At 46.8% G+C, this 16,447-nt stretch overlaps 1 long non-coding RNA gene across 5 annotated transcripts in view; it reads right to left on the reverse strand.

The window, feature by feature from the left end:
- LOC117881738 overlaps positions 1-16,447 on the reverse strand; it is a 27,132-nt gene continuing 10,685 nt past the window's right edge. For 3 of the 5 annotated variants that reach the window (XR_004646853.1, XR_004646852.1, XR_004646850.1), the window contains one exon: positions 13,180-13,345. This is a non-coding gene — a long non-coding RNA (uncharacterized LOC117881738). Of the gene's footprint in view, positions 1,477-4,417; positions 4,632-6,742; positions 7,126-13,179; positions 13,346-16,447 lie in introns of those variants that run through there. The other 2 variants (XR_004646851.1, XR_004646854.1) reach the window with 2 other exon arrangements.

Genomic DNA, 16,447 nt, shown 5'->3' on the forward strand with positions numbered 1-16,447 from the left:
GGCCGTTCTTATGTTCTTAATTTACAGGCTGATCCTGTACCCATTTAAGTCAATGGCAAAGCTCCCATTTACTCCAATGGCAAAAGCAGGCCTACCACCAACTGTATGTTATTGTGCCACCTACCGTCCCCTGCCCAGCCTCCTGCTCCCTCAGCAACAGATCTCCAGTTGTTTACATTTCTTTCTATTACTACGCAGCTGGGAGTCCTGCTAGAAGCAGAAGGTAATGCACACTCAGTTCACTGGCCTGTCCATAGCAGAGAGTGGCTTAGGTCAGCACCCTTATCAGCAGCAGAACCCTAATTACTGTACTAAAGTATAATACTCCAGACTCAGCTGGTACCTTAGGGGAATGATTCCCTTAGACAGAAGCTGTTATTGTCCAGATTTGGGGGGGAGGGAGGTTGAAATCTTACAAACACAAGTCTATCCTCAAAGGGAATTTCATTCTCTGCAGCTTCCCTAGACAAAGACACATTTCTCTGTTTGGGTTTGTGGCTGGAGCTGGCTGCAGAAAGGGCCTTTCTTACCTCTGGAATTAACGGACTGGCTTGCTGCTGCTGCTGCCTTTCGATAATGAATGAATTGTGGCTAGAAATGAGTCCGCTCATGGCTGTGTGGGAGCAGGGCGGGAGAAGCTAAACTATTTTCGATATGGGCTGATGATTTGGTGGGGGTCAGGGCCTGTTTCATAAGTGCTGGCAACTGACTTTTAAAGTAGGAAACACGAACAATATTTTTGCACTTCTAGAGCACTTCTCATTGCAAGAATCGAAGCCCTCGGGCACACCCAGGTGCAGAGAGATTAAGTGTCTTGGGCCTGATCCTGCACCCTGCTCTTGGAGCTCATGAAGAGACCTGTTGACTCCAGTGCAGGATCAGGGCTTTGCACAAGATCCCAAATTTCCCATTGTTGCTCTCCCTGGGTCAGCTCCACCAGTGGGAATGCTAGTCCAGGAGAGGTGTAACGGTCTCGCCGCGGTGGTATGACCTAGCACAGATGGCACGAGACTCAGGAGACTGGGGTTTCTATTTCTGGCTCTGTCGCTCACGACGGTATGACCACGGGCCCATCACTGTGATTCTCCGTGCCTCAGTTTCCCTTCCCAGACTTTGTTTGTGTAGCCCGTAAGCTCTGCAGAGCAGGGACTAACTCTCATTCTCTGCACACACAGTACCCTGCACAATAGGGTCACAGTCTTGGCTGGGGCCTCTGGGTGCCATTTGTTACCCAATTAATAAACAATAGCACAGGCTGGGCTCCAGGCAGAGGCTAAGGTTTGAAGCACGACGGCGTTCGACCCTGCTCACAGCAGGTCTGCGTGACCTGGAGCTTAAAATGCAGGCAGCAACCGGCACCGTCTTGCACCCGCCCTCCCGCCAGTGCGACTGATCTGAAGAGCGGACTGTTGACACGACCAGCTTGGGGACGTGCCACAGGCTGAAATGGGTTTGCACGAGCTTCTTGGCAAATGTCTGTGAACAACAGAAACGTTCGCAGGAATCAGGATCAGTTTGTGAGTGATTCACCTACTTTTATATATATAAGTATTTTAAAGGGCTAAATTCATTGGATGATTTCTTAGCAGCCAGTGCTGAACCAGTTCCCCTGGCACTCAGACAGCGTGCCTCACGGACTGGGCAGCAATTGCCGAGACAAGCAAACGAGAGGAAATTGTGTTACTTTTTGGCCTGAGATGCTCAAATTGCTCCTTATCGGCAACCCATTTTGAGAAAGCAGAACACTGCCTGGCTCCCATTGAGGTCAATAGCAAATCTCCCATTGACCTCTCTGGGTGCCCGATCAAGCCCTACTATGTTACAGTAATCAGTGATTTAAAGAAGCAATCTGACCATATGTAGCTCGTTACGACAATGGAATCAGTGACTTTAACGAGCTCCTGCCCCAAGTGGATTACTGCGCCCACTCATCCATAGTTCATTAGAGCCTTAGACAGGGAATCCAAGAGAAGCCACAAAATAGGATCTCCTAATCTCGCCTAAGCAGGAGCAGCCCTGTTATAAGGGAAAAAACTTTTAAAAATCCCGGGGAAGTGAATAAATCTTGGTCGCACTAAAAGGTAATGAAAGCAGATCTGTTAAAGACATAGAACTGCTAAATGGATGCATTTTCCATGTGCCACAGTGACCCAGATTTCACAGAAGAGCAGCATTCTCTTAGATGAAGTGGTTAAAGGAACAGAGGTTTGGGTTTTCCCCCTTCATGTTTCTAACAGCATTCTCGGGATTTCTGGGAGAAAAATAAAATAAACAGTCTAGGAGAATGACTCAGGCAGACCTGCTGTGACAAGAGAGATTGGAACAGGTCAAACCACAGCCTTCAGCAGGGTATCTCTAGCCTTTCTACAGCCTCAGGTGGCTTCTCAATGTCAGGACTCTCACCCTCCTGAATTCTGGGTTTGAAAGCACATTTATTTATGCAGAGGCATGTAGTATCTGAATACCAAGAAAACATTAATGAGTCGATCCTCACAACGCTCCTGTGAGGTTGGGAAGGATTAATATTCCCATTGTAGAGACGGGGAAACTGAGATGCACAGGGCCTGATCCAAAACCCATTAACGTCAGTGGAAGTCTTTGCATAGACTTCAATAGGATTTGGATCAGGTGCTAAGTGACATGTCTAAGGTCACACAAGGAGTCGGTGTCAAAGCCAGGGATGCAATCCAGATCTCTCCTGAGTCCCAGCCCAGTGTCTTAATCATGAGACCATCCTTCTTTTCATGGACTGTTGCTGCTTAATTTTCCAACCACTATATGCACAAATGCACCCAACATTTTCTTGATTGTGTGGCCAAAAGGAAAGCCTGGGTAATCCCTCATGCAAACAGTAGGTTCGATAGACTCAGAACCTGCCATTTGCATGAGCAATCACCCATCCTGTGATAACTGCACATGCAAACGAGAGCTCTGATGTCCTTTCAATTAAAAACACACCATTTACAGAATCAAGCCTCTCTTCAAATAACCGCGGGTCACTTGTCATTGGTTAAAGACGTATTGATTGGATTGCTTCTTTTAATTATCAAGGGGAGCTAAGCTTCTGCAGAAAAGGCGCGTCCATGATCCCTGCACCCAGCGGAACAGAGACACTGCATTTTAAAATGCAGCCTCAAATAATTTAATCTCTGTGGACCAATGTGCTTAGCTGCGCACAGACATATCTCTATATCCCCCTCACATGCGCACTGTAGATAAATCCCTTCAGAGCTTGCTCTCCCATGTCAAAGTCTATCTATCTGCTCCCAATTGGCTGGAGCAGGGTTTTCTGCTAGTGTGGGGTTTGAGCGCTGGAAAGCCTGAGTGCTAATCACACCTCTGCTACTGACTCACTATATGACCTTGAGCAAATCCCTTCACATCTCTCTCCTTCTCTGCTTCACTTTCCCCATCTGTACAATGGAGACAATGATATTTACTTCCCTGCCCTCAGGGGCTTTACAAGGATTAATTATGCAGTGCTTTGAGCGTGGGAAGGGCTATATTTTTCTAAGCAGTCTTATTACTGAGCAAATTGAGGGAGCCCTTCTCATTCATGAGCTGAGTGCATGGCCTCTGCAGCTCTATCGCGACCCCCGCCAGCCTGAGACTGGGAATGAAATTCAAACCTAGGTCCTTCTCATGGCCATGACGCCCACTGGCCCGGCAGGCTGCCTCGCTTTAAAGCAGTTTGAATTGGATTCTTCCCCAGCCCCCGAGCTTGGGAACAGCTCGGCGCATCAAACGGCAGTGCGACCATGTGTGAGCTGCTGGGAGACTGCCCACGCTAGCCTGTGGATTGCAGAAGACAGCCTGCGAGGGAAGTAGACGACAGACGCAGAGATACACGCATTGCCAGAGAGGCAAGAGGAGTGAAATGACCAAAGAATTCATCAGGAAGTATAAATCACTCCGGCCCTGATCCAGGAAAGCACATACTTCACTTTAAGCAGGGGAGTCATCTCACTGAAGCCAATACCAATGGGATTACGCATGTGCTTAAGTGCTTTGGTGGATCAAGGCCTTAAAGCTTTTTCAATCCCCCTGAACATCTGGACACTGACCATCCAACTCATTCCTTCGTTCCTTCCACAGGCAATTGGGTTATCTAAAGGGGAAGGAAATCTACAGCTGAGTTGGTCCTAAAGTGCAGCTTCAATAAACCCTCATTCTTCAGATTTCCCATGGGACAGTTTGAGGCTATGTGGTGTGGTATAAAAGAATGTCCAGTGATGGACATGGCTTGATGAGACACCTCTGAACGCAACAGCTCTGCTCTGGGAGCCGGAGCCAAAGCCACGCTGCTTCCTGGGGGGTCAGGGTCATTCTGAAATATCCCACTGCCCAAAGAACAGCAAACTCACGAGTCAGCTTCCAGCACCTTGTTTCAGGTAAGAGATTAAAATACTCAGCTCACCTGTGAGTCAGCAGCTCTCCCTGTCTTCAGCAGTATCAGCCCGATCATCAAATTGTTCCCTATGCGTCCAAGAGACTGTTTTAAATATTTGCGTTTAGCATTCACCCTGCTGGAAAGCGTAAAAGGCTCGAGTTCCAGGAAAAGGTACAGTCTGATGGCCAGACCATACACAGCCAGCCAGTCACCTAAGGCAGCGCAACATAAAGCAAGCCCCCTGGAGAGAGAAAGAAACAAAGAGGGAAATAACTGGAAGAGGAACGGTGAGAAAAACTGTGTGTGTCTCTGCAGGGGACTGCGTTAAAGACACAGAGGTTGGTGCGGAGCAGTTGTCCCTCTGCTTTCTTTTTCCAGCTAGAAAACTGCAGTAACTTCAAAAGGTCTGACCCAGCATCCGCTGGCGTCAATGGGCTTTGGATTGGGCCCTTAGAGGCAGATTTTTATAGGTATTTAGGTGCCCAATTCCCATTGAAATCATGGGGAGTTAGGTGCATGCGTACTTTTATAAATCTCTCCCTTAGTTCCTTGCTAGCCGATCACAGTGTTCACAAGGGGCACAAGTTGGCAACTACTGCATATGGTGGAGGGGATGGCTTTTGTGATGTGCTCACCTGTCCACTGGACACTATACAGACAACATAGGGACTGCTGGTCTGGCTCATTCCTCTGGTCCATCTAGTTCAGTAGCTTGCCTCTGTCAGTGGCCTGTTCAGGTGTTTCTTTCTAACCCTAGGGAGCTAGTGCTTGCTTGAAGCCTCCCTGAAGCTGGGAGAGTTACAGTCTTTAGAAATCTCATCCTAGGCAACAGCGGGTGTTCTGATTCTTCGTTTGTTTTAAACTGCGGCAAACCCAGGAGACTCTGGCCCCACCAGCTCATAAGGGCCAGATTTGCCACCTGCAGGAGCAATATCTAGAAAAAGCCCCCCTGACAATCATATGAACAGCCAGCTCAGATGACATTGGAACGGTCTCTCTCCAGGCACTGACAATGGACATCTGTCTATTTTCAGGGCAGTAATGTACGGGCAAACGATCCCCTCATGCGTCTCCCTCAGACTGAAGACGTATAGTGAGGTCAGCGGGACTGCTCAGATGAGTAAGATACCAGGATTTGTCCCCCTGCCAGGAATCATCTCTCTTTGCATCAATCTTATAGCACTGAGAAAAATCCAACCCCAGAGTCAGTTTCCAGTTAGGGCCCCAGCTCTGCACTGAACGCAACATTTAGGCATCCAGGGAGCCATGCTTGGCACTCGTGAGGATTTGAATGGCCATACTGGGCTGTTTGGGGCACCATCAGTTTGCAGGGCAGTTTACGGATTACTCCTGTGCTTGGCTTTCTCCCGTGGGTATGTTACAATGTCATATGTGCTGTACTGGATAATGCTGCGATACATCTGTCTGCTGCTTATCACTCACATCCTGCATCAGCATGTGGTACCTGGGATATACTGCTGAGGAAAGCTCTCGGTGAATGCCGTATACTGGTGAGCACACACCCTGGAGTCTGACAATTACCCCTGGAGATGGTCCTATAGAATAAATGCTTTTCATCCTGATATTTCCAAGCAGGCGTTGGTACCTCTGGAAAAACACAGACTTGTGTAGACTCCAGGCTAAGAGAAATGTTTGACAGAGAAGCAAACGTATTCCAAACATGGTTTGATTCATGTTTTAAAGTCTAACTTGCAAACATACTTCCGCAGCTCAAACATCAATCACTGGAAATATGTTCTTATAAACAAAGCAATACAGACTGTCTCTTCCACCGATACCATATGCAGGTCATTGGGTAGCACCCCAGGAAAACAGCTTTCAGGCACCACCAGATCTGAATAAAAGCCTTACCAAAAAAATAAGAAACCCAGGTAGTTTGAAAAAGGGGGCTGGAAACAGAGCAACATTAGGACCCAGAAAGACTAGCACCTCGCTTTCCTAGAGAAAGAGAATCTGCCATCTAAAACGGGGTGCATTTGCATTGCAGCTACCTTCACTGAGTTGACCTGATGGTGCTGCAAGCATAGGTCTGAGGGGCGACTGTAATCTACAGAATGAGGCAGTGGCCAGCATTACCCTGATCTGTTACTGAATCACCTACCAAAAAACACAGAGTCCAAGGCTGTCTCCCAGAGCTGGGTCTCTGCAGTTAACTTACTGAGATGACAAGTTCTGGGCAACATTTTTCTTAGCATGGAGAACTTTTAAATGTCACTGGCTGTGTTTCCTGATCCTTACCTGATTAGAGGATGGAAAACAAGAAGGAAGTGGCTTTTATCTTCCAGCTGTAGTGATTATTAAATACAAGATCTGTAACAAACAAGATCTTACCTAGTATTTAATGGTTTGATGCTTGCATTTCTGCTGCAGGCACATCCAGGCTTGTCTGAGTCTCTCTTGAAACTGCAGATCTTCTCAGCATTGGAGGGCCCAATGCCTTGAACACCTCTAAGGCTATGAAGTTAATTCATGGCCCATTAAACCCTTCAACCACCCCACTGAATTCTGGGGGAGGAAGCTGCTGAGAAAACAGTTTTCACCCAGTGGTATCTACAGCTGCTTTCGGGGCTGGGAACATCATTCAGCCTGCATGGCTCATTCGATATTGGGCCAGCGAACAAGGATTCCAGCTGGTGCCAGTTGTGATGGTAACTTTGCAATGTGGGTCTCGTCCCACTGGGAACTGAACGCAGCCAGCTCCTTGCACGCAGACACTGAAAAAGCAATCAGAGAGTAACATTTGCATTCATTACTGGCTGGGACAAAGTCAGACGAGTGACCCTCTGGTGACAGGTTTCATATGCTGAGCCAACGAGTCCGCTTTAAAGGTCACCCCTCAACAAAGACTAGATAAGCTTGTGTTATGGTCAGACAAATCCCCCAGAAAAATATCACATCTTTTTAGCAAGTTTTTATGCAAGTTTTAGCTTTTTAGCAAGTTTTCATGCTAACTTGAAAAAGTTTCTTCTATACTCAGGCAAGTTTTAAAAAACATCACGTTCCAATGTCACACCATTTCATCAACCTGCGTCTTTCAGAGCTGGCAATTTCAAAACTGGGCTAAATTTTGGTTTTAAATATCCCAAGGCCCCCTAATGGGTCAGGTTTTTATTTTGCAACCCTAAATTCCAAATTGGAGTGTGTGTGTGTGGGCGGGAGGGGTGTTGGACCCAGGCTCCATTGTAGCCAAACCCCAAAGGTTTGAGAAGGTTTGGATTAATACATTCTGGTTTTGCCATGTCTGTGCCTCTTCCCGTGCTTTCATTTCCCAGCATAGCTGGACACCATGCCATTCATATGCAAAGAGCAGTTATCAGCCTGAATCTGCCCCCTGAGTCATCCTGAAATTGACTACAATGACTTACATGCTGCATTGGGATATCACTGAGTCAATCAGCTGGTGGGAGGAGGAGAATGATTAGCGAGGAGACAGTTCCTATCTGCCCACGAATACCTTAGGGATTAGGAATGCTGGGGATGGGAAACCCTTACAGGAGACTTACATGAGTTTGGGGCAAAAATATGGTAGGGGTGTGTGTGCGGGGGGAGGGCGGGAGGGGTTGGGGTTAATTCCTATTTACCAGAACGTGAGAAAAATAGCATAGAGTCTAACCACTCTGTGGCAGTGCTGGTGATTGGGGTCATTCGGGAGGAAAAGCAAAAGTATTGGCAAAAAATGGAAGGTCTTGTTGTTGCAGAGCTATTTAAGGGCCTAAGTTATCAGCACTGGAAGATCTGGTGCTTTGGGGCAAATGCGAGATTCTTTTGCTACTGTCATTTTTTTCCAGACTATTTTCTTCCATTAGTTATTCAGCAGGGTCCAGTAAACAGGACACACTAACCTGCTCTGTGACCTTGGACACGTGACTTCACCCCTCTGTGCTTCTCCTTCCCCTCCAACCCTTTATCTGGTTAGTTTGTTAGCTCCTCAGGGCAGGGACAGGGTCCTGCTAGGTGTACGTAGAGTGCCCAGCACAACAGGGCCCTGATCTCACCTGGAGCCTCTAGATGTACGTAAATAACCAATCAGTATTCTGCCTGTATCCATCCATGCTCCAGCAAGTGCGATAGCAGAGACACCACTCACTGACACGACGTCCCCCGTTCTTCTCTATGCAGATTCATCATGTTCATGTGTTTAGAATACGCAATATTTCTTTGCAGACCGGAGTGCATGGACCACGGAGACTGTGCCCATGAAGACAGGGCCGCCCAGAGGGGGGGGGGCAAGTGTGGCAATTTGCCTTGGGCCCCGCGAGCCCCGGCCCGGTGGCGGTCCGGGTCTTTGACGGCATTTCGGCAGCGGGGGGCCCTTCAGTCACTCCGGGTCTTTGGTGGCATTTCGGCGGCAGGTCTTTCAGTGCTGCTGAAGACGCGGAGTGACTGAAGGGCCCCCCGCCGCGGAATTGCCGCCGAGACTCGGACCGTAGCTGGGCCAGGGCTCCAGGGGCCCCTGTGTGGCCCGGGGCCTGGGGCAAATTGCCCCTCTTGCCCCCCCCACTCTGGGCGGCCCTGTCTTCATGGGCACAGTCTCTGTGGTCCATGCACCCCGCTCTGCAAAGAAACATTGCATATTCTAAGCGCATGAACATAATGCCTTAGTACTGAACTATCACACGTCACGCTTCCCAGCAGGATTTCGGCTCATAACTGGAATGCAGTACAAGACAGCTGCAGCACTAACGCTGGATTCAAAGCTCTCCGCTTGTATTTCTCGAAGCGTCTATTCAGGTATAAGCTAAGGCATCGATGACACTTCTCTAAAGGAGCCGGGCTAGTCTGAAAGTCCTGGACAACATTTCTTCTCTCGGAAAAGCCAGGTGGTGATGTCATCCGAGACTATGGGAGAGTTACCACTGAGCAGCAAACCATACCCAGAGCTTCAGGTTAACAAAGGTGTAGAAACAGCTCCTAGGAATATGTATCTGACACAAACACACGCTCACATTGATACTGATGTGGCCCAAACTACTAATTTTCCCATGAGCTTTTCTCTGGAATAAACACCCTGTGTTCTAACAAATTCCTGTTGGTTGTACATAGTAGGGTGAGCCATGGGGTGGAGCAGCCTCTCTTACTGTCTTTGGAGAGACTACATTACTCAACCGAGATGCCTTTGTCTATGGAAGATCCACAGTTCAAGGAGGCTCTGAAACAGAATCCAGGTCAATTGCTTTATTACAGTAACAAGCAGAAACGAAAAGCTTCTCCTGCCATCTGGGAGAGCTCAGGAAGTTGCCTGTGTCAGCCATGGAAGCCTTGCAAGATTAAAGCATTCTCTGGGGATTTCCCCACTGGAATGTCACCAGGGTGGGATGCGTTGCTGGACTTTGCTGGGGGGAACATAGCGGTGAGCACTGACATGTTAGAAGAAAGGCCAGAGGGGGGCACCATTAACATTTCTGGTAGGGGTCAAGAAAGGCTCCTACCTGCGCAGGACCGCCCTGCATTCCAGGTCTCCTCCTTGAGCCTCATCTCCCCCAGACACTATCATTTCAAGGTGGTATGATCCAGTGGCCATTGAAGTCAATAGGAGCCTTTCCATTGACATCAGCTGGAACTGGACCAGGTCCATGGGACCTCTTCTGTGGTGGTAGTGTGTAATCTCCCCCTCACAGCCTCTCACCCCACTTTTACGTAGCATCCTAAACCCGCTACTCTTGCAAAGGCATTTGTAGCTGAACTACTGTGATTTATTATTTGCATTGTGGTAGCGCACAGAAGTCTCAGTCAAGGGGCAGGACCCCACCATACAGGGCCGAAAGGCAGAACTCTAGTGTCGTATTTATTACCTCCCTGTTACCCCAGTCTATCCTTTCCTTGCCCTTTGTTTCAGAAACCCTCCTGGACTTTTATTTGTTGAGATTTCAGGGTACAGGCCAACGCCCCGGGAAGAAAATGAGTCTTTGCTGTGAGATGAAGAGGGGTTGGATCAAGTCCTTTGGGAAAGTCCTCTTTTTAAAGTTGAATATATTTTAAATTGGCTACAACTACCGCATGGAACTTCCAGTGGGCTGGAGGGCGGGTGCTTTGCCAATATCAGATTGATTATTAATCTGTCGCGAGCCTGTGTGTGTGTGTGTGAGAGAGAGAACTGGTTTCCCCAAGCCCCCCTGCACGCAATAATAGCATCCATATGAAGAAAAACGAGGGAACTGGCATAATCAGAGAAACATCAGCTGCAAAGCGTGAGGAGAATGTGCTTTACACAGGAGACGCGGCCTGTCTAGGGTTTCGGATCTGGTTAATGACACTGTAAATTAAGCCTGTCATCTTTAGAAATGATTTTTCTTTCAGCTTGGGCTTAAGAAAACAACAACAACCTTCCAAAAATGAGATTCCACAGGAACCGACCTCCCTCCTTCCCACGAAAGAACCATCGTGATGGGGTCACAATGGACTCCACCGTTCCCTCTGAAGATGACACCCTGGGAGACCATGACCAGACCCAGCAGTGAGCGACTGAACCCCGCGGTAAAAAGCGGCCCTTTCTCAATGGGATTGTCTTTCCTACACGTAGCGGATGAAGTCGAGACAGCCTCCTTCAGCAATTTCCCCTCCAGAATAATCCTAGTGAGTAACATTTCCATCCCAGAAGGATCCCAGAGCACTTCACAAAATAATTTACTGACTCGTCCATCCCTGTTATTTATACATATTTCAGTAGAGCCTAGAGGCCCAAGCTAAGATCAGGGCCCCATTGTGCTAGGTGCTGGCAAGCATCTGGGCATTGGGCATTCAGACACGTAGTACGAGACAATTCCTCCCTCCACAGTTTACAATCTAAAGCCCTGATACTGCAAACGTGACTTCCCTGGGGCTACTCACAGAGCATAAAGTTAAGCACATGCATAGGTCTTTGGGGGACCGGGGCCTAAGTACACAAGACAGACAAAGTGGGGGATGCAGGGGAAGGAAGTATCTTTATTCTCTTTTTACAGATGAGAATCTGAGACCCACATGGATTAAGTGACTCATCCAAGGTTGCACAGGAAGTCTGTGGCAGAGGCAGGGACTGAACTGAGATCTCCTGAATCCAAAGCTGTGTACTGTTAAAGAGATGTCATATTTCACCCCAGAGGTGGCTACATTTCAGTGATGAGTGACATGATGCCAATACATGTATGAACATGCACTGATCAGTGGTTAAATGGGAGACTATGCACATACATATCTGGCTCTTTTCACTCAGCACTGAAATGCAGCCACCTCTGGAGAAAAATGTGGCATCTCTTTTAACAGCACGCAGCAACAGGCCAGGCCAGGAATTAAGAACTCCGTAGCAAACTGAAACTACAGATGGGAATTAGAATGTAATTTACCACACCTGGAATTTGGCCAGGATACCAGAAGACTCCAACTCTTTTAAATTAGTGCAGAGGAATTATTAAGGGACACAACTGGTCATGACCATCTTTTGAAAGGCTCATCCAAAAGACAGCACCTCCTCCAGTGGTGTGAGTGTCCTCTGACACCTTCCTGGGGTATTGTCTCAATATTGACTCAGAAGGAAAAGCATCACCTAGTAAAATCTCCAGTACCCACTCCCTTCACAACCAGTATTTTCTTGGAGATCCTTCTGTCAAGGAGTGACCAGTTTCAACCCTGGTTAATCTTGTTACCCGGGAAATTTGGAGGAATTTTGTTCCTGTGAAAAAGTTTGATGAAAATGAAAAAGTTTTAATTTTCATCAATTTTTTTTTTCAGAAGTTTTCAGGTTTTTGTTGAAAAAATAAAAAAACCTAAATCATAGAATCATAGAATATCAGGGTTGGAAGAGAACTCAGGAGGTCATCTAGTCCAACCCCCTGCTCAAAGCAGGACTAACACCAACTAAATCAAATAAATATTCTAGTCAAATTCCCCCACAGAAATGCCTCCTTTGATGAAAAAAAATTTCAACCAAAAAAAAAAAAAAAAGGCATTTTGAGTAGGGCTGGTGAAAATATTTGATATTTTCTCAGAAAAACCAATTTTTATTTTTTTCAGTTCAAAACAAAACATTTTGGGGTTTCTTTCTTTCTTTCTCGATGATGAAAAATTAAAAATTTCCACAGGAACTCTTTTATCCATTTGGCTCTAATTTTAAACAAAAAATTTCAACTTATTCTACTGTTTGATGAGCTCTGATGAACTCATAGCTCAAAAATTAACATACTAAAAAAGTAAAGTCTTTCTCCTCTGAAGACTGGGATCTCTCTCACATACTTTGAGCATCCTCATCATGTGTCCACATAAAAACGGGGTGGGGGGGTGTCTTATGGCTCAGCACTGATCGCTCTGATGAATCAAGAGTGGAAATGACCAACTCTGAAGTGACGTCTGGCCCAGGCCCTCGGAGGACAGGAAGATGGTGGGGAAATGCATTCTCAGGAGAGCTGGGATTAGAATTGGGAGACTCAGACTCAATACCTGTAGAGGATCCCGACCCTCACTGTGCGAAAAACAAAACTGAAAAAGAATCCATTGAATGAAGCGAACTAAAATAACGTCAGCCAAGGGCTTCCCGACAGAATTGCAGTCAGGACAAATGCCAGTGATCACTATCTTGTCTCTGTTTAACATAAAGGGCCAGGTCTGTAAAGGATTTGTGTCCACAAATTTGAACCCAGTGTTTCTCACGCAGGGAAAAAAAATCTGCTCTTGCACATGCAAACTGATCTGCCTGCACAATGGCTGTTTGCTCACACAACTTGGGGGTGTCGGAGAAAAACAGAGTTCTCACTATTTGTTTAGGTACAGCAAGTCAGATGCTTTATTAACTCTCACAATTGCGGAGAGGGAGAGAGCTAAGCAGGTCTCTCAACAGGTAAACAATGCATTGCATCCCCTTCCTGTCAGTTCTTTCTCTGCTTCCACAACGGCTTTCCACACACATGCTGTTCCACACCTGAAACAACAGGTTGTTTGGCCACAAATATCCACATGACAGCCCTGGATAGAGAAAGAAACATACAACCTCAGTCCTCTCCTGAAACCTTGCAAACAGAGGTTTGACAACCTTCCTCTTTCCACCACGCAGCTTTTTGCTCATTTTCCAGCATTGTGGAAGACCTAGTGACAATTCCACACCCAAAAGGAATTATGATTGACTTCACCAAATGACTAGCAGGATTATTTGCTCTCCCACAATCATTGCTGAAGAAACTAGGCTGTCTGCAGAAAACCCTATTACTTACCTGGGGCTTTACGGGCTGGCTTGTTACTCATAGAATAGAATATCAACGTTGGAAAGGACCTCATGTGGTCCAACCCCCTGCTCAAAGCAAGACTAATCCCCAGACAGATTTTTACCCCAGTTCCCTAAATGGCCCCCTCAAGGATTGAGCTCACAACCCTGGGTTTAGCAGGCCAATGCTCAAACCACTGAGCTATCCCCCTCCGGTGATTGTTGTTCAGAAGTTGTGATGCTCTACAATGATGCATTATGGAGCATCAGCAACAAACCTGGAACTGACTAGTGGACTTTGCAGGGACTCTAGGGATTAATTTACAAGATTAATCTAATATGTCTGTGATGAACGACCTTCGTAGCCTGGCTAGTGGAAGAATGGACACACACATTTCCTTGTCTTTGTTCCCTTTGCAGATCTCCTTAAAAGGGAACCAAAGGACATTCTGGCTTTTAAGATTCAGTCAAGATGACTTTTTTTTTTTTTTAACCAAACCAACTAAGTTTGGGGCACTTTGCTGCTGGCGCTGACAGACAAAACGAAACAGAGAAGGGTGACACAGATAACAGCGTCATGTAAGCCACCTTCTTGCGATGTCCATTCGTACTGTATTGTCATGTCTGTAATGCTTTTCAGATTGTGTATTTCAAAAACGCATTCCAGAGTAATGTTTGACATGCCGGCCTTGGAACAATAGCTCTGTACAGGCAACAGAGAGCATTGTTTTTAAGTGACTGGCTCAGCTCCTCCAGTCTTCCACCAGCTGCTGGCTTCTTACTCTTTTTAACAGAGTTTTATATGGGCCTGATTTAGAAACCCAGCTGTGAGGACACAGAGGTATTGCTATGGAGTAAAGATGGTCACGTTTTTTTTATTTGAATTTTTTTTGATGCAAAAATGGCCTTTTTATCCCCCACCACCAAAAAATAAAACCAAACTCAAACCCACCTGCAAAGACGTCCAGTTTTTGAGGGGGAAAATACCGGTTCTTTTTTTTTTTTTTCTTCAATATTTGAAACTAAAAATGAATTATTTCAGTTTTGGGTTTTCCCCCACTTTTCTCCTTTTTCGGGTGCAAACTCGGGGGGAGGGGTAGGGAGCAGGGGGTAGAGAAGGAGGAAAAAGGAAGAGAACAGGGAGGAGGGGGAAGGACTCCAACTCATGCCTGGCACTTATACCCTGTAATGTTCTATCATTAAGCATGTGTCTAATTCTTTGTTGATCTTAGTCCCAAGTAGCTGCTTCTACTGCTACTAGAGTCCACTGGCCTACCCACTTCTTACCCCGGCCCCCACCAGCAGTTTCCCTCAATTCTTTGGCTTTGATCAGTTTCTTTTCATGCCTCTAGTATTTGAGCCTGTTCCCCATTTTAATTTGTTTTGTGGCATCTGCCTTTTCTCTACCCTGGAGAATGTTAAAACAGCTGATTTCTCCCCCTCACTCCCCAGTTTTCTACCAAATCTAGGGAGCCGCACAAATTCCGAGAGCCCCTGCTGAACTGTAACATTGCCAGGGTTCCCGAAGCAAGAAATTGGTCCCTTCTGGTGCAAACGAGGCCTGGTTTTGACCTGACATATCCCATGGCACTGCCATTAGAGGCAGAGGGGTGCACATCAGAATTTGGCCCTGGTACACTAGGTAAAAACTAAGCACGAAAGGATGGGACATTGTGGAAGATACACATAGCAATATTTCATGTCAGGTTCATTCATTAATATAGCAAGATATTTAGAGACCAAGCAGTTGGATTGCTAGATCTAGCTACGGTGCTCATCCGGCCCCATCACTGTAGCACAATATGTAATGTATTTACCTTTGCACACACACAGGAGGTATAGCAGTGCTATTATCCCCATTGTATAGATGGGGAAACTGAAGCACAAAGCAATTAAGTGACTTGGCCAAGGTCACGTAATGGATATGTAGCAGAGAAAGGAATTGAAGCCAGTTCTCCAGAGTCCCAGGCTAATGGCTTAACCACTAGATCACCCAAGAGGGGAGATGGGTGGAAGAGCTGCTATTTGCAGCAACATCTCATCAAACTGGTGCAAATTACAGCTAATCAAGTCTGTTAACTTGTGTGGGCTCCCTCTGTGTACTCCACACCACCTCCTATGGGGATGCTCCGGGGGCAGAGGAGTCACTCCAGCTGAGCTCTGCTGCCAACAAACCACTGAGTGAGGCCGAGAGGGACAAGGGGCCAGTCCCCTTTACAGAGGCACTTGGGCACCACAAAGAAAGATCTCCCTGCGTGTGGGGGGCGGCAAGCTCCAGGGGGAGGAACAATGCTCTTAGCCCACTCCAGGAGCTCCCCAGTGCCTGCAGAGAGGAGCACATGGCCCTGAGTTTTTATATGCTAGAAAAGAAATTCCCTGGGATGGACGTTACGGCTGATCAGGTTGCCAAATCTATGTTTCAAAAAGCTGCTACATGCAAATATCTTGCCCAGCCCTGCATTCCTGACAGCAGAACTCCCGTGAACACCCATAACACATTATAATGACCTCCGGGCCAACTGTGTCCCACTCCCTTTCCTTCTCTGTCAGAAGAAACCCACCCAGCTAAGCCTAAATTTCATTGGTAATTAAAAAGTGGAGACCACAATGTATCCAAAAGGGGGGATTGGCAGCCCAACTGGCAATTTGTGTCAAATACACTCCGCACATAAAGCACTGGACAAAAGAAGATTTTATTTTGAAGAAAAGTGGGACAAACTACACCTCACAAGAGTGAAATCCACCTGCATGCACATAACTCATCAACCAAAGAACCAGCGAACACTGAGGATGTGACACAAAGCCAACAAAAAACTCAGCATCCAAACGGAGAGCTCCTTAGTGAGCCGCCTTGTGGTAAGCAGGAG

Source organism: Trachemys scripta, chromosome 8 (genome assembly GCF_013100865.1).
Source record: "Trachemys scripta elegans isolate TJP31775 chromosome 8, CAS_Tse_1.0, whole genome shotgun sequence".
NCBI classification, from domain to species: domain Eukaryota; kingdom Metazoa; phylum Chordata; order Testudines; family Emydidae; genus Trachemys; species Trachemys scripta.